Genomic DNA, 24,160 nt, shown 5'->3' on the forward strand with positions numbered 1-24,160 from the left:
GGCGGCAAAACATCGGAACTACATCTCGTTACACATAGCGGCAGAATGCGGAACTACATCCCTTGCTACACGGCCCGATTGGTATTACAGGTATCCGTTATGCCAACATTAGAGCATGATCGGTACTGCAGATACCTATTATACCAACACATACTGGTATTTTTCATATCGCCAAAGGAGTGTGTAATGGTTTATCAGTTTAAATAACATGTTTAACCACAAAATTTATATCACATTTTTGTTTTAACATGTGAATATAAATATAATGGTTGAACATGAAACTGAAAACAATTAACACACTCCCTCTTTTAACACCGTCATTTAACCCTTTTATTAAATTAATTTATCAAATTTGACTAATAAAAGTTTTTGCATCTTCTAGATCAAATATGTAATTGAGATACAGGATGCGAATAGGATAGGATACTTCTCTCCAAAACACCTTAAGCACTATTTTTAAATAATGTTATGTATCATGTATTGGAAGATGAAAACAAAGATTGACTTTGGAATATTGACTTCGAAGTTATTATTGGTCAGTTATATAATTATAATTCGTTCTTAATTTTTTTATGTCAAACATTAGCTTGAAAATAGTCATAAGATGTTTTGCTGTGACATAGTACAACGCACATTCATAAACATTTATAAAACACCACTTTATTTGTTTTACACCGTCAGAGCTGAACATCTATTTCTAAAAGTAACTGCCATTAGTTTAATATATGGATATTAAAAATTTAAGTAATCATTAATCACCACTGATAAAGAATACAAAGAAAACTATTTGTCTACAACAGACATAAAATTAACTAGACTTTTAATAAAAACACCATTAAGAAATAAAAGTAAAAAAAAATATTTTTCATTCTCTGATGTATAGTTGATTCAAAACACTGAACATATTAGAAAAAGTGCAATACAATTTATTAGAGATAAGTCTATACTTCGCAACATTTCCTAATTTTGAGCTTTGATACTGAATGTTTGATTTGGTTGTGGCCCCATTGCTCAAAATATGTTGTTGTTGTATTCTAATGCCAGGGGTTTGACAAAGTCATTTGACCTCTTGCACTCCAATATTTTTGGAATATATCAGTCTCCTAACTGTCCATTGTGCTACTCAAACCAAGAAATGGATTCGGAACACCTCAAAATCTGTGCTTCAGTGGCTGACCATGACAATAATTTTGAAAAATACTGGAGTGCAAGAGGTCAAATGACTTTATTGTCAAATGCCTGGCATTAGAAAACATCAACATATTTACTCTGGTCATGATAATATCTTTGAAAAATATTGGAGTGCAAGAGGTCAAATGACTTTATTGTCAAACACCTGACATTAGAAAACAACAACATATTTACTCTCTAAAAATTCTAAATAATGCACCAAAATCTCACCAGTTGCAGAAGCTGCAGATTCGTATCGCTGCCACTGGACTCCCTCCTATGCCCTATAGATGACACAACTGAAATGCTCATTGTACTAGTAATTATTATTTGTATTTATATTACTATGTAATGTTAACTTAGGGTCTTAAAGATCGTTAGATTTATCATTGCCCTATATATTACAAAAATTATATTGCTCATAATGTAGAAGTCAAGTACTCTACTTTTTTTTTTTCAGATGAATGAATGAATTCCCCTTATTTTCCTTCAATTAACTGAAGAAATCAACACATTAAACGAATGAGATAACAATGATGATGATAATAATAATAATAATAATAATTCATTCTAGTACCGAGGTCATGGAAAGCATGGGGCTCTACCTCCATGCCCCCCAAATGCCTTCTTGGCATGTTACGGGGATACCTTTACTTTTTACCTTTAAAATTAAACACAATTTTGTTAAAAGATAAAGACAATGAATGAATCACTCAATGAATGAAGCAATTATGTTAGGTGGTGAAAAAGGTTAATGTAAGTAGGCTGGTTATGAAGTGGGTCGTAGTTCTTGAGTGGGATACCAAGCATCCCTTGATGGAATGGCCCCTCTTAGTAAGTTATATCTGAAGTCACGGTTATACTGATTACTGCGAAAATGGCTTGCACATATATAGGCCCTACTGTAAGGATGAGGATTTTCTGCCACAGCTGCCCACATGTGGTACCTGTTACAATCAAAATTCTATTATTATCTTTAAAAAAATACACAAACCAGGGTTGGTATTAATTTAAATTAATGATTTAATCATGATGTAAATAAAATAATTTTCATTTTATTTACATCAAATAATTGTTACTACTTAAATCACAGATTAAAATTATATGCACCTAACATGATTAAGATGAGAAATTAACTTCCTGAAAAAAAAATATATAAACGTTTTTACATATGACTGTTCTGCTGCTTCTTAAAACTATTAGCAATATATATGAGTAGCAAACTTGCATCTCTGCAATGAACAAAATATTTTCTATGGTGAAATATATTTTTCTTCCTATGAATTCATATAAAATTTCACCACAGAAAAATCTTTGTTTATTACAGACATATAATTCTAGAATTTTCTGAAGAAATGGACAGATTTTGAAAGTTTGCTTCTCATATGTCTTTTCCCAACTCCTAATTAAGGAGCAACAGAACACATGGTACAGGTAGTCAAGTAGAGTCTACTTTCGGAATCACCACCTAATTAAAGCACAGTATGATGCTGAGGATTGAAATGAATAGTTGTAGCTCATAACAATATTCAAAGTAAAAGTTGCACAATGCCAAATGGACTATGTATTTATTCTGAAAACACACAATGCTAAGCTCTTCTGATAAATTTATTTGTAAATATTAATCTCCCTACATAGTTGAATTCTTTTCTAATGAATAACAAACTGAGCATAATATCTTGCCTAAGTCTAAGCTAATTATTATTATCATTAAGTGCAGGTTATTAGTGCTGTAACTCTTTATGTATTAATAATGAGGCCTATGTGTAAACATAGTAAATTATTTTTGAAGCGATGTTGTTAATTACTTAAAATAACACATTAACAAAATACACAATTATGTAGGAACTAATGCACAAATTAAGTTTAAATGAATTACAAAAGAAGGCAAAAACTCATTTTAATAAAAAGAAATATGAATTTGACAAATAATTCTCACTTAAATTTAAAAATCACTACAGTTTACCAACCCTGACTATTTACTGATGATATATAAGGATATCTTTGCATTGAGCTTATGCCAATGCCATTGCTTACCTTTTAAGCTGTGCTGCATTACTTGGCACAGGAAACAGGAATAACCAGGTCTTCTCATTACTATCCGATTTCTGACAGTACACTGCAGCACATTCACAGTGTAAAACTCCGCCATTTGTCTTTCTATTAACTGAAACAAACCAGCAGTAGCCTAGTATCATATAATGCATTAATAACACTACATTTCATAGAACAATTGAAGGATTGCAGTATAATCAACGTTTGTGAAATATTCCTGGAAGAATTCTATCCACGAGTCTATAAAAATAATAAATATCTCCGGCAATTTAACTCTTTTTATTTTATCAAAATTATTCCAGTAAAGGTACTACTGTTAACTGTAAAGTCAAATTTCTAAAATATATCTTTTCGGGAACAACACTTCTTTACTATTACGTTGCCAAGCTAAGGTACCCCGCCATCCTTTGGTAACGCAACTGTAAAGAATTACACCGGGAACAACATATTTAGTCATATCAGATTCTGTCCCAAGAATTTTAAGATGTCTGACCAACTTAACTTAGCTATATACAAAAATAAGATGTTCGTTCATACCCAGAGTGTATATTAACTCTGTTAGCTTACCTTTAAAGCTCTTGGCGTAATTGCAGTTAGGCCTAATACACTGTTGTAATTCAACACAGAAGTCAGTTCATCATGTGGTAGTGATAGAAGGAAGGTAATTGCGTTCTGAAGTTTATCCCTGAAAACAATTACAGATCTCAGTTTAATAAACGTTAAAGATATGATGAAAGAATTCAGTTTAAATGAGAAAACATGACGGTGCAGTTAAGCTGCATCTACACGGTTCAGTTTTTCATGCTCGTACGCACGCAGTCTGGGAAGAATATTGAAAGAATCAAGTTTAAAGCGCTTGTTGAATTAAGATACATTAAGATTTTCTATTTACAAGGTACGCCATATTAATATTAAAATACCAAAATACCATGTGATGGAGTGTAAAAACCGATTATAGTTTCACTGACCAAGTTCTGCAGCAGCGAAAGCTAAAATAATATATTATCCTGCACATTGTGTGCACTTCCGTTATTATTAAATACCAATCTTGCAGGCATTGCTTGAATGTGTGAAGTTGAAAGAAAAGTTGAACCGTGTAGATGTAATCTCAAACATATTTCTTTCTTACCTTTAACGTTGCGAATTATTTCTTGTTGCAGGAAAGCACCAGTAACTTCTCAATTAACTCGATCTGTTCAAATTTCTTCCTTAAGCAGCCATGTTCGTCCATTCCATAATTTATACAAGATTTAAACAGAATAGGAATGCCAACATCCAACAATTGATCAACTGAACAAATGAGGTTAATAGGTCATACACAGTACACTAATATGGCTACTTTGTCCTCGAATGAAAATGCAAATTAGCTATATAGTAATAGTAATAATAATCCGAATATTATAAAACTGACACATTCTGTAAATAATGGCTATTAATAATATCTGTTTAAAACTGTCATATTGGCAAAACTTATACCAAAGAACTTTCGAAACCAAAGAGTTTTGTACTGCTAATTTTACAAACTCTGTGATCGAAATACATATACATAAATATACTTGGACTTCTCCAGATGGATTGACACACAACCAAATAGATCACATCTTGATAGATAAACGGAGACATACTAGTATAGTAGATATTCGAACTTTCAGGGGTGCAGACTGTAATTCTGACCATTATTTGGTGATTGGAGAATTAAGAGAAAGATTGTCAGTAGCCAAGCGAGTAGAGCAACAAGTTAATATTACTAAATTCAATATTTTGAAATTAAAGGACGAGGAAGCTAAGCAAAATTATCAGGTCGAAATTTCGAATAGGTTTGCCACTTTAGAAAGTTCCAACGAAGTTGAGAAAGAATTAGATGTTAATAGCGTGTGGGAAAATATCAGAGATAGTATCAAAATTGCAGCTGAGCAGAGCATAGGTTATTATGAAACTAAGAAAAAGAAACCGTGGTTTGATGAAGATTGTTGCATGGTAGTAGAAAGAAGGAAACAGGCAAAATTGAAATTCTTACAGGATCCAGTTGAGGAGAAGAGAGATAATTATTTCAATGAAAGACTGGAAGCAAGTCGTACACTTAGGAATAAAAAGAGAGGTTACTTGAAGGAAAAACTAAATGAGGTAGAAACAAATAGTAAGAATAAAAACATTCGAGATTTATATAATGGTATAAAGGAATTTAAGAACGGATATCAGCCAAGGGTAAACGTGATCAAGGATGAGAATGGTGACTTGCTTGCAGACTCTCCATCAATCCTAAACAGATGGAAAAACTATTTTGCGCAACTACTAAATGTACATAGGCCAAATAGAAATGATCGGGACGAAATTGAAATACAAACTGCTGAGCCATTTATACCCGAACCCACGCCTTCAGAAGTCGAAATTGCGATAGAAAATCTGAAAAAGTACAAGTCTCCAGGTATCGATCAAATTCCAGCAGAATTAATACAAGAGGGTGGGAGTGCATTATATAGCGAAATTTATAAACTTGTACTTGCTATTTGGGAAAAGGAAATTGTACCAGAACAATGGAAGGAGTCCATAATTGTACCTATTTTTAAAAAGGGGGACAAAACCAACTGTGGTAACTTTCGAGGAATATCACTTTTGTTGACGTCGTACAAAATTTTGTCCAATATTCTTTTGAGAAGATTAACTCCGTACGTAGATGAAATTATTGGGGATCATCAGTGCGGTTTTCGGCGTAATAGATCGACTATTGATCAGATTTTTTGTATTCGACAGATAATGGAGAAAAAATGGGAGTATAAGGGTACAGTACATCAGTTATTCATAGATTTCAAAAAGGCTTATGACTCGGTTAAGAGGGAAGTATTATATGATATTCTTATTGAATTTGGTATTCCCAAGAAACTAGTTCGATTAATTAAAATGTGTCTCAGTGAAACGTACAGCAGAGTCCGTATAGGTCAGTTTCTATCTGATGCTTTTCCAATTCACTGCGGGCTAAAGCAGGGAGATGCACTATCACCTTTACTTTTTAACTTCGCTCTAGAATATGCCATTAGGAAAGTTCAGGATAACAGGCAGGGTTTGGAATTGAACGGGTTACATCAGCTTCTTGTCTATGCGGATGACGTGAATATGTTAGGAGAAAATACACAAACGATTAGGGAAAACACGGAAATTTTACTTGAAGCAAGTAGAGCGATCGGTTTGGAAGTAAATCCCGAAAAGACAAAGTATATGATTATGTCTCGTGACCAGAATATTGTACGAAATGGAAATATAAAAATTGGAGATTTATCCTTCGAAGAGGTGGAAAAATTCAAATATCTTGGAACAACAGTAACAAATATAAATGACACTCGGGAGGAAATTAAACGCAGAATAAATATGGGAAATGCGTGTTATTATTCGGTTGAGAAGCTCTTATCATCCAGTCTGCTGTCCAAAAATCTGAAAGTTAGAATTTATAAAACAGTTATATTACCGGTTCTTCTGTATGGTTGTGAAACTTGGACTCTCACTCTGAGAGAGGAACATAGGTTCAGGGTGTTTGAGAATAAGGTGCTAAGGAAAATATTTGGGGCTAAGCGGGATGAAGTTACAGGAGAATGGAGAAAGTTACACAACACAGAACTGCACGCATTGTATTCTTCACCTGACATAATTAGGAACATTAAATCCAGACGTTTGAGATGGGCAGGGCATGTAGCACGTATGGGCGAATCCAGAAATGCATATAGAGTGTTAGTTGGGAGACCGGAGGGAAAAAGACCTTTAGGGAGGCCGAGACGTAGATGGGAGGATAATATTAAAATGGATTTGAGGGAGGTGGAGTATGATGATAGAGACTGGATTAATCTTGCACAGGATAGGGACCGCTGGGGGGCTTATGTGAGGGCGGCAATGAACCTTCGGGTTTCTTAAAAGCCATTTATAAGTAAGTAAGTGATCGAAATACAGCCAGCGCTGTCCTGACCACATGCGGCAAACTATGGAACATCTATGAGCATCCAACATCTATCATTTGAGTTAAACCCCCCTGGGTCAAACATCCTGATAGAATTAATATTTAACCCTTGCCGTGACTTTCGGTGAAGTCCGGAGGGCCCAATTAGTCAAATCCACTCTCCTCATCTCCACGCTTGGGCCCCCTGGAATTTAATAAGATGCGAAAGAGATAGTGGTGTGCGGAAAGCAACGGGATGTTACCGCATTTAGGCCTATCCTTTCCAAGAAAACTGCAAACATGAAAAAAGGAAGCTTTTAATAGAAGAAGAAGGATCTTCTGCGGACCTCTGGAAAAAGAACTAAGGAAGAGTCTAGTGAAGTGCTTTGTGTGGAGTATGGCATTGTATGGGGAAAGAACATGGACATTACGAAACGAATTGAAGAGAAACGAATTGAAGCATTTGAAATGTGGATGTGGAGAAGAACGGTGCGTGTAAAGTGGACAGACAGAATAAGAAATAAAATTGTGTTTGAAAAAGTGAGTGAAGAAAGAATGATGCTGAAACTGATTAGAAAGAGAAAAAGGAATTGGTTGGGTCTCTGGTTGAAAAGAATAATAGACGACATTAGGATATGTGGATCATATGCGGAGACTAAGAGGAAGGCAGAAAATAGGAAAGATTGGAGATTGCTGGGTTTGCAATGAAAGACCTGCCCATGGACAGAACATTTATGTGTGTATGTTCAGAATGCCTGGAATATCGTGTCTAAGAACAGTCGCTATTTGCAAAGACTAGTCAATTCCATGCCCACTCGACTGCAAGTTGATCGAGGTAAGAGGAAGATAGACTAAATATTGAATTGTGGCTTTTTGTTTTGTTTTTTGAACGCTTAATTGTTTGAATGTTTTAAGGCCGACGCCAGTAAATTTGTTTTGTTTATGCCACGAAAGATATTTTTATTGAGAATAAAATCTTTTTTCTTTCCATTTGCAGCCACAATATCATAATGATAATGATAAAGTCATGGCATAATATATTAATGAACCTGATGTTAATTACTAAAATAATCATAAAAGAGAAAGGAGCCATTATGTCTAGTTTGTCTCTCTCAAAAACAGAACAAAAAAGGACATAAAAAGCACGAGGTTGTAGTCGAATGCAGGACCTCATGAATAAGAGGCCTGAACGCTACCATTATGCTATCGAATAACACACAGTATACTTCAATTATAACTGTAGATATCAGGCAACGTGATCCAACAACATGTAACATCGCCTGTCTCCGAATTGTAGCGAAGATACCCGAAGGGAACATTGTTTCAGGAGAGCGGCCACTTTTTCTTTTGACAGCTGTACACTTACCGGCAAAAAGAATGGGCCGGCCGACAATTTCTAAGTTCGAGAGACATAACATTGCGCATGCTCGTCTCGTGAAAGCCATAGTTCACGAGGTAACACATAATTAAACCATTTAAATTTGCTGTATTTTGTTTAAGAGTCTAAAATATGTAATAAAATCGAATGGCAGGTTGATTCTAGATACATCAGGGCCCTTGAAGAGTGAAATAATAACAAAATTGATAAATACAAAATCAACCGGAGCGAATGAACAGGAAAACCAAGTATTATGCCGAACCAACATTAACTGTTACAGTAGCGTAAGTTGTTACGGCATTGGTCTATTGCACAAGTTAATAGTAGTAGCTCAAGGTTCGTATCTCCCTCAAATCTTCTTTTTTTATTACAAATTTGCCATCATATGTGTCTCGCAAAGCTATAATTATGTGGCGATATCTCTTAGAATATACCCAAACTCTAATAAATAATAAACCTCCCTCTCTCTTTCAAGCAATACTGCTATCTGTTAATACAACGTTCTGTCTCGTCATTACGCTTGAAGATGGCACAGAAAAAATAACTCATTGCCCTGGTTCGCATAGGTTATTCTGCGTATGCTACTGTCCGACAGGACTTCGATTGGAGAAATGTCATTTTCTCCGACGAGGTAATTGTCTCCAATAGCACGATAGTACTGCCCTAGTTTATTGTATGAATGACCACCGATACGATGAACGCTTCGTGAGACGAATTATTAACAAGTCGGGTTGCGTGTTAGGGGTGGATGTCATACGATGGGGCAGGACTTCTGGACTCATCCACGGGCGGTTTACGGCAGAAGTCTACGAACACATTTTGGCAAATGTAATGATCCCTTCCGCCCGAAAACGATATCCAGAAGGAACACTTTTCTTCCAGCAGGATAATCATCCTATACATACCGCCAACCGGATTCAAAGATGGTTTACGAGGAGGCGTGATGTCGACCCAGTCACTGACCTCCAAAATCACCAGATATGAATCCGATTCAAAATTTGTGGGCTGCAGTCAAAAGGATCCTGCGCTCTAATTGGGCAGAACAACCACCCGTTCGGACACCTGAGGAATTGTGGGACAGAGTTCTAGATGCGTGGGAGGAGATGGCCAAGAATTTAGACCTGTTCCATAATCTTGTGGACTCCATGCCGCGCAGAATGAGGGCTGTTGCTGACGCAGGTGGTTTGTGGACGAGATACTAGTCCCCACCACAGGCCTTGTTTTGTTAATATATTAAAAAATTGTTCAGTTTTGTTAATTTAATTATTTATTTGTGTTTGATATGCGTCCGGTTTTTTAGGATGTAAAACAAGTATTTTTGTTTATACAGGCCAGGTCTCACCTATTAATAGCCCACAGGTGATGGGCAATAATATTTTTACAAAGCAGGCATAACGAAGTTTGTTAACAAATGCCATTTCACATTTAAACTAATAAATTAAATAAAAGTTAAAATAAAAAAAATAATAATAATTTTACCGTACCGGGAAGCGAACTCACAACCTCTGGTACGAATGTCAGACTTCTTACCACTGGGCCACACACTGCTCGTAAGGTTTATTACATTATAGACGGACGACTTTCAATGAAGAGACACCACAGCAATGCCTTGCAGTGGGTTACGTTTACACGAGTGAACCGCGCGATAGAACTTAGCATTTCTGTCGACCAAGAGTCGGCCCATTCTTTTTTTCCGCTAAGTGTACGTGTTTTAACAGTGTGAAATCTTAACTGTACCACCCCTACTTGTCTCTTATGTTTTTCAGCGGAGATGTTCGGCAAGCGAGCGGAAGATTATTCCATCAATTTAGCTGTTACCCCGTTATTCGTAAATTAAATATATGGTAATTTTAGAGGCGTAACACAATTTTAGCACAAGAAATCGATCTAGTTCTCAATGAAATTATGTTCTATAAATTAAATGAAACTAATTAATTCCCAGTTCTCAAGAAAAATACTTATAAATAGTTGACGGAACAGTCTCCATATATTCAATGCTATTTTCTTAAAGTGGAATCCTCTATAGTATTCGTTGTTTATATATTTCTCCAACAAACAACCAATATAAGATTAATTTATGAGATATTCAGTATAATATATTAAGTTTCTAAATTGGACCTTGTTATCTCTACTCCATATTCTTTGTATCTAGAAGATAGTTTAAATATAAACGACGTGAATAAATACAGAAATAAGGGAAAAGAAGGAAAAATTATTGGAATAATAAGACATAATCAAACTATTGAACATAACATAACATGCAATAAGTCAGTCAGTCTCGGGAATGAGGTACATTTTAAGTCATTTTTTGTGCAAATGAAGGTTTGTTCCTCAGGTGAATACACATTAAATTCTATATGACAGAAGAAAATATACCATGAAATTCACGTAGCAAACATACATTCCGCAATTTCCTGGATTAAATATTGCAATCGTTTCATCCCAGATGAATGAACTCTGACGAAATTATCTGGATGGCTGTTATCACTCAACAATAAAATTGAAGAATAATTTCAAAGATTATTTCAAACGGCGTGTAGTAGAGAAAACCTAAAAAAGCCTATGAACCACGTGGTCAATTTTCTCATGACAAACTAAGTGAAGACGATACAGGAAAACCATTTTTGATCTCTTGTAGAGTTATAGGAAAGTAACCACTTCTTGCTTTGTAACGATTCTTTAAGAATATTATGGAGAGAAGGGGATAATGAACATCCATTTTTAGATTCTAATTTCTTATTATGCATGTTGAAAGCTGCTTTAGCTTTAACAACATTTTTTTTTTCCGCTTGTAATTCACGTTACTTTGTTGTGCATGGACTTAATGGGGTTGCAGAAATCATACGGGAAAATTTTATGAAGTTAATATTTTAAATTCTTGCATTAAGATATTTGTAAAAATCCCTGTTCGAGTTAAGGGGTACAAATTTCTCGGTAATTTCCTAGAAGACGGGCAAAATCGAAACATGGCTGACGAAAACTACCAAAACGTTCTGCCAACTATGAAGTTCAAATGTCACCAAACATTACAAAATCAAAGATGGAAAATCAAACATATATTCATATTTTTAAGGAAGAAAAAGCCCTTCAAAAAATGAAAATATGTTTAATTTTTCATCTTTGATTTTTATGGTGTTTGGTGGCACTTGCACTTCATAGTTGGTAGCACTTTTCTGGCAGTTTTCGTCCGCACTTTACCCCCACAAATCACTAAAACACAAAACAAAACAATAATTTGTCACCTAATCAAACAAAATTCAATCCTCATTGACGTCTTCAAAGACAACCACTTCACTTGCATTATGACACAGGCTTCAAGGCAATCTAAACTTAAAGCATGCAGCCAACAAAGAACTAAACCACCACTTTGTCGTACAGTCAAGTTCACATAACTAAACCATGTATTTACACAAAATGAAATTCTCTTTGAACCCTTATTACACCTTAACTTGTACGGAAAATTCAATGAACAATTCCTTGGAATCACAGGAACAGTTTTCTCGTCAACAATCGACACAATTTTTATTCACCAGCGAAAGAACTGAACCATCTTTCACAGATATCATAAAATGACAAACTTTCAATAGCTTTACCCATCAGACACAATATAACACCACTCACGTCAAACAACCAAGAACAACTTACTGACGTCATTATCCATTCAAAATTAACTAAAATTCTAGAACACATGATGACAACTATAACCAATCGAATCGAAGGAAAATCATAAAATGACAAACTTCCAATAGCTTTAGCCAGCAAAACAGTATAACACCACTCACGTCAAACAACCAAGAACAATTGACAACGTCATTACCCATTCAAAATTAACGAAAATTCTAGAACAAATGACAACTATAACCAATCAAATTTAAACATCATCAATGCGACACCTAGTATAAGAACCTAGAACTAACATATAAAAGTTACTAAAAATCACTAACATTTAACTCTAAAGTAAAAAAGTTGGTAATACTTAGTACATCCAACCAGGTGCCCTTCTTCTATGAAATTACCAATTTCTCTAAGGAAAGTATTCACATACAATATTCAAATCATGAAATATAGTTACCTGAGGAAATCTTGCGATGTTGTCAAACTTTCTCGCAGTGTTAGTCGTTTTTCTTCCCTAGGAAAACGTACGTAACGATGCGCAAGTCCAGCTATTGCTACTGACACATTCGTTATTATACGGCTTACAGAAGCCTGACTAATGTTGTGTAAGACGGCTGTGTTGTCTTGGTAGCCAGATCTAGCATAATAACGAAGTGCAGTTAGCACTTGCATCTCAATTGAAATTGAGGGGTTTGGGGGAAAAACCAGGCAGCTCCAATTTTTTTTCATTTTTGAGCTATTTATGTAGAGAGGAAGAAAAAAAATACGCTCTATCGTTTGGTCGAAGAACCAGATAGTTCCAAGAATTACATTCACAGTTATAATGGATTTTGGACCTGCCTCTTTCTGTACATGTTCATTGTTTGGCGGTAAAAGCAGGCAGCACCAGGAGCCACCTTGTTGTTTCACCAAAATCTTACATTATTGTCAATAGGAAGCAGCGCTATTATCACAGCTTAAAAGACAAATAAGATGGTTAATATTAATCTATTGTTGTCAGTATTATATTCGTAGCACATTAGTAGTCAACATGGAGACTAATGAGAGTGATTTTTCTGCTTTTGAGAGTGAATATAGGCCTAATCCAAATGAAAGTGTGTCTAGTGATGAAACATCCAGTATAGATTCATTGAAAAAGAAAATAAAACAAGCCAAAACGCTGCTCTCAAATACAAGAAAGAAACTAGAAATGCAGGTAAATCATACGTGAACAAGAAAGGCAAGAATTTTCCTGTTCGTGTTTCTGAATCCGACTGTAAATGCAAGCGCCAGTGTTACCAGAAACTTGGAATCCAAATGCAAAAGGACATACTGAAATCATTTAATGACATGAAGAATAAAGAAACGCAAGATGAATATTTGGGTGGCCTTATAACTGTTCATGATGTCCAACGACGCCGTGTTTAAAGTGGAGGTGGCATTCCTCGTGCGTACACATATTTATAGCCTGTAAGATAAGCAAAATAATTAAATGCAAACAGGTTAAATTATACAATATAATTCAAAATACTAATTGAAAAGTAAAAACTAATGTCTGCATGGAATGATAATAAATCATACTGAAGTATTATTATTATTATTATTATTATTATTATTATTATTATTATTATTATTATAGTTTCGTCTGGGTTCATATGAAGTGATAGTGTGTAAAACTGCCTTTGCTGGAGGTAAAGTATAAAGTGAGCTATGACTTCTGCTATAGATTCTTCACTACAAACTTTAGTACAGGGTAATGTAACCTTTGGTAAGCCACGTAGTGACACCTGTCAAAAATATTGTATCTTAGAGAAGAAGATGTTATAATCTCAAACTGAAGAAGAAAAAAGAGCCCTTATAATTCAGAAAGATTTACATCTTAGGAAAGCTGACCTCTTCTATTTACAGTTGAAAGAGAAGTCATCTTTGTCATGTTTTCAGACAACTGTGCAGCACAAAATAAAAACCATACTATTATGCAACATTTATTCACATTGGTGCAGCAAAGCAGATTTCAGACCATCACACACATGTTTTCAGAGCTGAGTCACAGTTTTCTCCCCTGTGATCGCTCATTTCGACTTGTTGAATCACAGAAGAGGAAACGTGATATGTTCCGCAGGACTGGTATAAAGTCGTCAAAGACAGCTCCAAAAAGTTGGAAGTCATTCCAGTAAGTCAATATATGCTGAAGAATTTCAGTGAGTGTTACCAAAGCCGCTACAAGGAACTACTAAATAACACTAGAAATGTCAAGTTCATGATTTCTACTTACAAACTATTTCAGTATAACATGCGATATAAGCAGGTTGTTCGGTGTAGTGAATCATTGAATGCAACTTTATTTTTTGACTTTCCTATTATGTACAAGGATGACCCTTCTTCGCACATATATAAAAAATATATTCAGAACATCTCTAGATAAAAGCAGCCAAGTTAAAGATACTATGAAGTTGGCATGTCAGTATGTGCACCAGCTGATATGCCATTTTATGAGAGCTTACTGTGCGACTCAAATACACGTCAAACTGGAACTTCTGAATGTGATGATTAATGATAACTGAGAACGAAAATATATTCACAGTTGCATATATTTGACTGTAAAACAACACTTACGTATGCTATCAACTTTTAAAAATTAAAGTTACTTAAAAGTAATGTTTCAAAATACAATAAAAATTCAAAGTATCTGTATTTGGTGGAATAACAAGTTGGCTCCAACAAATTCAAAATTTCTGTAATCCTAAAAAATAATTTTAAAATCATCTGTTTCTTAAACAATCATTTACTTATGCCAATTGCCATGTTATGTGTTAGCTTGAACTTTAGAGGAAGCATTATTAATTTTTTAAAGAGTTTTTCTTACTTATCTCGAAAAGTACTAAATTGAAGCTGCCTGGTTTTTCCCCCAAACCCCTCAATTTGACAATCCGCGATTGTCTTCGTTCTCGTACAAGTTGGGACGTACCAACTCTATTACTCTTCTTGCATTTTCCTTTGTGAACCGATACCGTACCTATTCCTAAAATTAACGTCGTCATATTTTCTAAATATGTCCAATCTCGGTAGGTACGTCTTCCTCCTACGTCTCACATCATGAATTCGACGTACATAACCCACATTCACTGCATCATAATCAGCCATCTTGCTAAGCTAGTCGGCCTCTAAACTGCCCTACCGACGGGGGCAAAAACTTAGCCGGCCAAACCCCTCTTAGTACACGTATTATCGCTAACACTGGTTTATGAATACGAAAAACGTTAGTTCGCTGATCATCCACCGGAAGTAGCTATTTAACTCGCTCTAATAATGTCTATGAATAGGGCCCTTAGGGTGCTATTCATAGACATTTCGCTAGCCCGCGCTACGAGCGTGCTAAACTAGCCCCGGCTATCGACTGGTTACTTGTAGGGAATTCATATCATATCGTATATCGCTAACACTGGTTTATGAATACGAAAAACGTTAGTTCGCTGATCATCCACCGGAAGCCCGCGCTAAGAATTTCTATGAATACGGCCCTTAATGTTTACAGGGAAAACCTCCCTGAACTCTCTTTACCCTCATAACTAATTCTTACCCGCTGGGATACGTGGATTAAAGCTGTTCTCTTTTATTCTGATAATTTCAGTGCAATCAAGGAAGTTATTTACGCCCTAAATCCAAGTGATCCTTTATGATCATAGACGATGTTCATAGAACATTTTTAAGAGTAAGGGACTTGAGTTTGATAAAGGCGCGTTTATAAAATCCATCCCAAGCAATACAGACACTAAAAAAGCGTGGATTGTCACTTAATGATTCTATATCAATCCTTGACAAAGTGAAATGTGAACTTATGTGTGCTCCTCTGAAATATATAGCAATATTGAGTGAAAAATCGTGTAGTGTTTTACAAAGGAATCCTTATTTTAAAATGTTATGTTCTGTGAACATTTTAAATTTCTATCGTTTTTAACAGAGCTCTATAAACATTTCAACAAAAGTTACTTAAAATATAATTGAGCTTTTTATAGCAGTTCTAAACTCTAAGGGTGCTATTCATAGACATTTCGCAGCACGCGCTACGAGCGTACTAAGCTAGCCCCGGCTATCCACTGGTTACTAGTATAGAATTCAAATCATATCCTATCGCTAACACTGGTTTATGAATACGAAAAACGCTGATCATCCACCGGAAGCCCGCGCTAAAAATGTCTATGAATACGGCCCTAAGTGTATTGCACATAAAATACATTTGTAGGCATATGTAAAATAATAAACCTTACCTTTCGTTGTCAGAGTCTCTGTCTTTACTCCACGGAACTATTTGTACGTGTTTTCCATACGCAGGTTGAGTGACGAGGGACACCGAAATGAAGCATGACAATATTACTGGTCGCATAAAACAGGTATGAGTGTGCAACGCGCCAGCCAGAAAGGAGGGAGAGGAGAACTGACGCTTACCTTTCCCCTCTGTCCGCTGCGTTTCGTAATACATTTTATAATTCGGCTTAAATACCTGGAAGTATTACTTAAAATGTGGGATTTGTTTTGCATTGAGGGGAATAATCGTTCTAAATCCACGTATTTGTGTTTAATAGATCAATAAGTACAATCCTGCGACGAAAAGAGATAACATTAATAGAAAAAATGAACGTGAAGTCACACAGTTTATCCTCTTGCTATAGAAATAAAAAATTCTTGGCATCAAATTCGACATTATCAACCGGAGAAATACAAAAATAATCTTACATGAATACTTACAGCCCGATTATTTAGTCCTGACAGCTCAGTGACTCGAAAGAGGGGAAGTAGTAATAGGAGTAGTGGGGAGAGTTCCGGAGTAGAGATAAGGGCGAGCGGTCGCTAAGAATTGCAGTACAGCTCAACTGTACTGGAAACACAACGCTATACCACATGCGAGACATCCGATCTCTTGGACTGCAGGCAAAAGACTAACCTGAACACCCCTTGGCGTAACTTAATGGACTCGCCTCTCACAGGCGCAGATTGCCGGCGACTGTCAGGACTAAATAATCGTACTGTACTTACTGTACTCCAACCAGGAGAAAGTCTCAGAGGAATGAGACGCAGCAGGGTAAGAATGTTGATGTCATAAGATGTGATAAGGTCACACACGTGGGTACACGCATCTCCATTGGCTAACTCTCAAAGCACAAACGATAACACTAATACACACATTCCTATAGCTATCCTAGGTGCAAAATTATATCACGGTTAATCTCTTGGAGTGCTATTCATAGACATTTCGCAAATAAATAAATAAATGAATAAATAAATAAATACATAAATAAACAAACAAATAAATAAAAAATTAAATAAATTAATTAAATAAATTAATTAAATAAATAAATATAATAAATTAACTAAATAAATAAATAAAATAAATAAGTGAAATGAATTAAATAAATTAAATAAATAAATAAATAAATAAATAACGCTAACACTGATTTATGAATACGAAAAACGTTAGTTCGGTGATCATCCACCGGAAGCCCGTGCTAAGAAATGTCTATGAATATGGCCCCTGGTCTTTTAATTCCACCATACAGGAAATAAGATATGCAAGAGAGCGCATGCTTTTTAAACTGACGTTATAACGGTAATATTATCTATCTACTTCGCTCCAATGGATGACGCAATAGTAAGCACATTCCTTTCACGGTTAATCTCCTGGTTGGAGAACAGTACTACAGTTTACAGTAGTGCTTGCGTTGCTTTTATCAAGGAGAGAAATCCTTGGCTTCAAATTGGACACGCTCAGCTGGAGCATTGACACTAAATTTGATTGTGACAACGTAGAACCACAGTCTAATGTATACAGTCACGAAACTTGAGTTGTGAGGCTACTAGGAACAACAGACTGTGCAGGTACTATTTTGTATTGTCTGTAATGAGGCGATAGTTGCTATCCTAGTGGTTAGCAACTATCTATCGATGCATATTTATTACGTATTGAGCTTTGTGACTGCATATACTTGACTGTGCTAGAACTGTGAAATGATTTTGTGAACTTCATACGAGAAAAAAATGTTCATAAATATATGACGAATCATAATATTAGTCTTCGTTCCAAAGGGATGCAGGTTGGCATATTTAGTGCTAGAAATGTTCCTTGCGTCGGAGAGCCTGATGTTGTGGAAGAGAAGGCCTGATGGCCTTAAGTACACCTGAATAAATAAATAAATAAATAAATAAATAAATAAATAAATAAATAAATAAATAAATAAATAAATAATATTCCTCAATGAGCTCTAAGTTACATTGAAGCAGTCGGCCTCGGTAGCGTAGTCGGTATAGAGCTGGCCTTCTATGCTCGAGGTTGCGAGTTCAATCCCGGCTCAGGTCGATGGCATTTAAGTGTGCTTAAATGCGACAGGCTCATGTCAGTAGATATACTGGCATGTAAAAGAACTCCTACGGGACACAATTCCGGCACATCGGCGAAGCTGATATAACCTCGGCAGTTACGAGCGTCGTTAAATAAACCATAATTTAAATTTTACATTGAAGCTTCAGTTACTCCGTCTGTTACTCTGGTGGCATTTTATTTGCAGGAACTCATTATGAATAAAAAAGCAAACTTGTGAAAAATGAACATTAAAATTAAAACTTACATTTTTATAATGCCCTTATACTTCTCAGACAAATATCAAAATTAACATGGCTACAGTTTTAATAAATTCTCTTCCCATTATCCATTGAATCAGTGCTGGCCATCCCTGTATATAGCTCGACAAAGTGTCATATACTATCTATCTCTTCTGTCTCTTTCCTTTCCGTTGTAAAGCGCTCAGGCTCTTCTGAGATCTAAAGCGCGCGCTTGCGCCTATGGGCATCAGTTGACATGACTGCCCTAAGCCATTAGTACATGTACTCTGCCCTTTAATTTGCATATTTCAAAATATCGAACCGCGCCCGCATTCTCACAAAAAATAGTTCCCATGGCTTATGTCCCAACCCTCGTATTACGTTGTAATTGTATCAAGTAATTTATACATTGTAAATGTTTAGAAATATTAGACTATTGACTTCACGTATTCTGTTGTAATTACGCGTATTATTACTGCACAGCGTTTGTTTTATTCACGAATTGTGTATGACTACATACTAAAAAAAACCCTGCAGGTTAACTGTGAGAAGAACTAAATTTGGTTTAAGAAATTGTTTTAAAATATCTAGACTGAAGCCCTGCAAAATTATCAGTATGTGACTTACCATTCTGTTACACGAATTCCTTTCTAAGATCTGTTCCTTTATCTTCAAGGTTACACAGAATCTTCTTCTTCTTCTTCTTCTTCTTCTTTTTCTTCTTCTTCTTCTTCTTCTTTCTCTTTTATGGCCTCGGTCACCAAAAAATGTCCATGTAGCCAGCTTAAATTATTTATACTATAGTCTCTAACTTATCATGATATCCTCTGTGAAGTACAATATCTTCTTTGGTTTCATAAAAAATCAATATTCCTCTAACTTTAATTTTGCTACGTCTAATAAACTTGATTAATATACTTATAATGTCCATATTTGCCGACGCTAGTAATGTTTTAAGATTAGTCGGTAAAGGTATCTTCTTTTGCTGTAATTCCTCATACATTTTTTCCCTGTGTCCATTATTTAATTCACACTCAAAGAAAAGATGTTGATTATTTGGCCTCCTATTTCCACAATGACAATAAGGATTTGAAATTAATTTAAAAATAAATAATTTTTCCGGGTTTAGTGTATGATTTACTCTCAATCTATTAATTAAAACTATTTCGTTTCTTTTTAGCTTGAATTTACTGAACCATGGAACGTGTAGACATCTGTTTTCGAGAGTATATAAATCTGTAGGTGATTGTAAATTTTGATTTAACCACCAGGTTTGATTTGCAGTTTGGAGATTTAGCTTCAGTTTTGGTGTGTAGGTATTATGCGGAAGCAGTATATTTAGCAGTTTTCCTGAGAGCACTGCTCTTTTAGCCAGGTGATCTACATACTCATTATCTCTTATGTTTGAGTGTCCGGGAATCCATGCAAGTGTGATGTCCAAAAATTACTGGCGGGCTCTCCATAAAAGGATCTAATATTATTAAGGTACCAGTTATCTTTGTTCGATTTTAATGTATATAGATCCAATGTTAAGGACAATGAGTCTGTAAAGATAATTAGTTTGTTGTTCGGTCTACGATTATTTCCACTAATGTAATATAAAATAGCCTGTCTAATAGCCATTACTTCTGCTAAGAAAATAGAAGTCTCACTCGGGAGCTTATATATCTCATAATAATTTTGGCTGGGAATCCAGAACGCAGCACCAGCTCCTGAATGTTGTTTGGATCCGTCTGTATAAATGTGATCGTAATCAATGAATGCAGACAATTTCTCCTGGAATAGAGAGTTATATAATGCTGAGTTATTCTGTGTTATTGGATGTTCTATATTAAGAAAATTTAAATGAATAGGAATCTTATAGAATGATGCCAAATACGGAATAGTATAAGTGGGATGTGTTTTGTTTTTTAAAATATTAGGCACAAATATTTCAACCTGCTGATAACTCTTAACCAATGGAGTATTAAGGAAAAGTTTGCGACTATTTCGAGCCAATCGGCCCAGTAATTTTAGTTTTGGAATTAGAATATGAGAAATTATTGCCGTTCTCTTAATTATAAACTTATCTGATAGGAATTGAAAACGGTGTAAAATTGGGGATATTGCAGCCGTATGGAAGACCGATTTAATCGGCGTTGTTTTCATTAAGCCTAAAGCTATTCTAAGAGCTGTATTTTGAAGTGTATCCAATTCGGATATATTACGTTTACTAGTACTAGCGAAAGCGAAGCATGCATATTCCATAATTGGTCTAATATATGTCTTGTATATTAATAGCAATAACCCGGGATCTGCTCCCCACCATGTATTGGTTAAGCATTTAATTATATTTAATCTAGGAAGGATTTGGGATTTTATATGTTGAATATGCGTAGTGAATGAAAGCTTCGAATCTACTATTAAGCCCAAGATTTTAACCGACGTTTTGTAAGGAATGACCTCGTTATCTACTTGATATCTTTCTTCGGTGATGTTTCTCGTCCAATTAAATCTGATGTGGGAGCTTTTTGTAAGATTTATGGAAAGTCCAGAAGTGTAAGACCATTTTTCCATATCTCTTATTGCTGTTCCAATTGCGAAAGCTAACCTCTGCGAAGACTTATCTGATTTATAAATTAAGATATCATCGGCGTGCATGACAGTTCGTACGTGTGTTGTGAGAATTTTTTCAAGAGGTTGTAAGGCTAAAGTAAAAAGTAAAGGACTCAAGACAGATCCCTGGGGTATTCCAGTATTCACATCCCTCGGTTCTGTATCCTCTAAATGGGATTTAATTGTTACAAGTCTATTCGAAAAGAGTTTCCCTATTATGCAGATTATCGGAGACGGTATTCCAATCTTTTCCATTTGCTGAAATAAATACCAAGTACATATATTATCATAAGCCGCTTTTAAATCTAGGCAAATTAAGTCCGTAATCTCCCCTCTATTTCTGGCTAGTGTAATATCAGTTAAAAGAATTGCAAGGCAATCATATGTAGAAGAATTTTTTTGAAAACCAAACTGTAACCTAGGCATTTGATGATTTCTATGAAGCCAAGTTAAAAGTCTATTCTTTAAAATATGTTCAAATAATTTCCGAGTGCATGGTAAGAGGGAAATGGGACGATAATGTTCTGGCACCTCAGGCGTTTTATTAGCCTTTAATATTGGTTTTATTAATATATACTTCCATGCATCCGGTACCTCTTGTGTGCGAAGAATATAATTGAAATGTTGAATTAAGAGGCGAAAAGCTTCGTCTGGAAAATGTTTAATCATATCATATGTTATCTCATCCTTTCCTGGACTTGTACTCCTAACTGTTTCAAGCACAATCTCTATTTCTCCTTTTTCAATAGGGTGTAATAATATGTGGTCACTGAAACTCAGATCACTCTGAAAGGTATATGGAGAAACACTCACTGTAGGGGACATATGTGCTGCTTGATTTCTTCTATTGTTTTCCAGTTGAGTAGTGTTGAGTCTGTGAAGGTCCCATTATTTTTCAACGTCTTTATTATTTGCCATACTTCCTTTGACCGTGTATCTTTCCTTAATGTATTGCAATATTGTTTCCACGAATTCCTTTTTTTCTTACGTATAAGTTTTTTCGTTATTGCAGATTGTTTATTAAGTAACATGTAATTTTCTGGCGTCATATTTTTAATATATTGAGATGTTAACTCCTTCCTGAGCTTTATGTTGTTTTTTATATCCTCATCCCACCAAAGAGGAGGGCGGAATCTACTGTTTAGAATTCTTGTTTTAGGGTGTTCACTATCTAGATAATTTGTAATTGTCGCATTGATCTCACATATGCCTTCCGAAACCGGTATGTTCTCCTTTTTATTTAACATATCTTGAAGGGAAGTAGAAAAATGTATCCAATCAATATGAGCAATTCCTTTTCTCTTCCGAATCGTATCCTGTACATTCCTACTAAAACAAGACACTCCCACTTCTGTGACAATAGGAAAATGGTCACTGCCCATTGAATCTTTTATAATGCTCCAGTTTGTATGCAACGCCAAAGGAGGTTGCGTAATTGTTAAATCGACTATAGACTGTTCTCCATAAGGTGCTATTAAACGCGTACTATCGTTTTGATTTAAAACAACAAGATTTAAAAGGTCAAGTGCCTCATAAAGTTGTTGCCCTCTTTGATCTGTGTGGCTACTGTGCCAACAGGGATGGTGGAAATTAAAATCACCAACTATAATTAGTTGTTCGTTTTGTGGTATTTGCGAAAAAACTGCGTGCCAACTAGTAGTAGATGAGATAACATTAGGAGGTTGGTAAATATTAATTATGTTTACATTTTTCACTCTAATCCCAATAACTTCTACCTCTGGTGGTATATTTGTGAGATGTAATAAGGAATATGGTATACCCTTTCTAATGAGGATTGCTACTCCTCCTCTACCGTCCGTCCTATTCTTTGTATTTAAAGTAAAATTTCGAAATTTTGGTAGAAAGGATTGATTTATCCATGTCTCGCATAGGGCTGCAATATCAATCTCTTGTAAAGATAACAAATTTTGTAGCTCTGTTATTTTATGTTTGAGACTACGACAGTTCCACTGCAGAATTTTTAAATTTAGATCTGCCATCGGAGAGTTTGGAAGGGCTAACCGAAAATATGTATAAATAACCCAGTAAGAAGTATATATAAATATGTATATAAATCTATGAAACGGTGAAAGGTTATGTCTGTTTAAATTTTATATCGATAGCTTCTGAAGAGGAACACTCTTCATTGTACTAAATTAAGGAGGATCTTTTGTTTATAGTCTTGGACTAGTTTCTCGCTCAATTATGTGTTCGTGGAATCCATTCTCTGTACATCTTTTATTAGACGATTTAATATTGAATCTATAAATGTCATTGATAGAGCATTTGTTGTATTTGGGTGAACTGGAGCAGTTGCGTCTTCTTGAAGGGTGTGTTGACTATTGTGAACCGTATGTATTTTAGATAGACTATCTAATAGTAAGGTCTGGCTCTGAGATCTAGTGGGAATACCGAGCCTGCCCGGTTGGGATTTGTAGAAATGTTGAAAAGGATTTTCTTTGGAGTTTTTTTGGCCTGGAACTGTGGGTAAATCTACCCGAGTTCGCTTACGCGGAGTACTCTGTGTTAGAGGGGTCGGAAAGTGTTAGGTGGATTGTGTCTGGCTAGGAAGGACTGATGGCAATTGTGGGAAATCTTTTTCCGTTACTGCTGAATACGACCTTTCTTGCTTTGAATCAATCTCTCTTGCTTCATGAAAGGATATATTAAGTTCTGTCATCTTCTTTTTAATATTGAGTTGGGATTTCATCATCACACACTTTTCACTATTCGCTAAGTGATCCAAGGAACAATTACAACATCGCAATTTTGAACTTGAACAATTAGTCAAGGTATGATTTTCTCCACACTTCACACATCTGGATTGTCCTCTGCACTGTTTTTTGTGATGT

The 24,160-nt window shown here is 35.4% G+C and overlaps 1 long non-coding RNA gene across 2 annotated transcripts; it reads right to left on the bottom strand.

Annotated features, from left to right (window-relative positions):
* Positions 1–1,898: 1,898 nt before the first annotated feature.
* Positions 1,899–4,743, bottom strand: LOC138701413 (uncharacterized). 2 transcript variants are annotated; one of them, XR_011332549.1, is made up of 4 exons: positions 4,355–4,743; positions 3,793–3,910; positions 3,208–3,337; positions 1,899–2,117 (listed from the first exon to the last, which is right to left on the bottom strand). It is a non-coding gene; the product is annotated as an uncharacterized lncRNA (long non-coding RNA). The 2 variants fall into 2 exon arrangements; XR_011332548.1 differs by lacking the exon at positions 1,899–2,117 and having other exon boundaries at positions 2,814–3,337; positions 4,355–4,736.
* Between the last annotated feature and the right edge of the window lie 19,417 nt (positions 4,744–24,160).

This window comes from Periplaneta americana, chromosome 6 (assembly GCF_040183065.1).
Source record: "Periplaneta americana isolate PAMFEO1 chromosome 6, P.americana_PAMFEO1_priV1, whole genome shotgun sequence".
NCBI lineage: Eukaryota > Metazoa > Arthropoda > Insecta > Blattodea > Blattidae > Periplaneta > Periplaneta americana.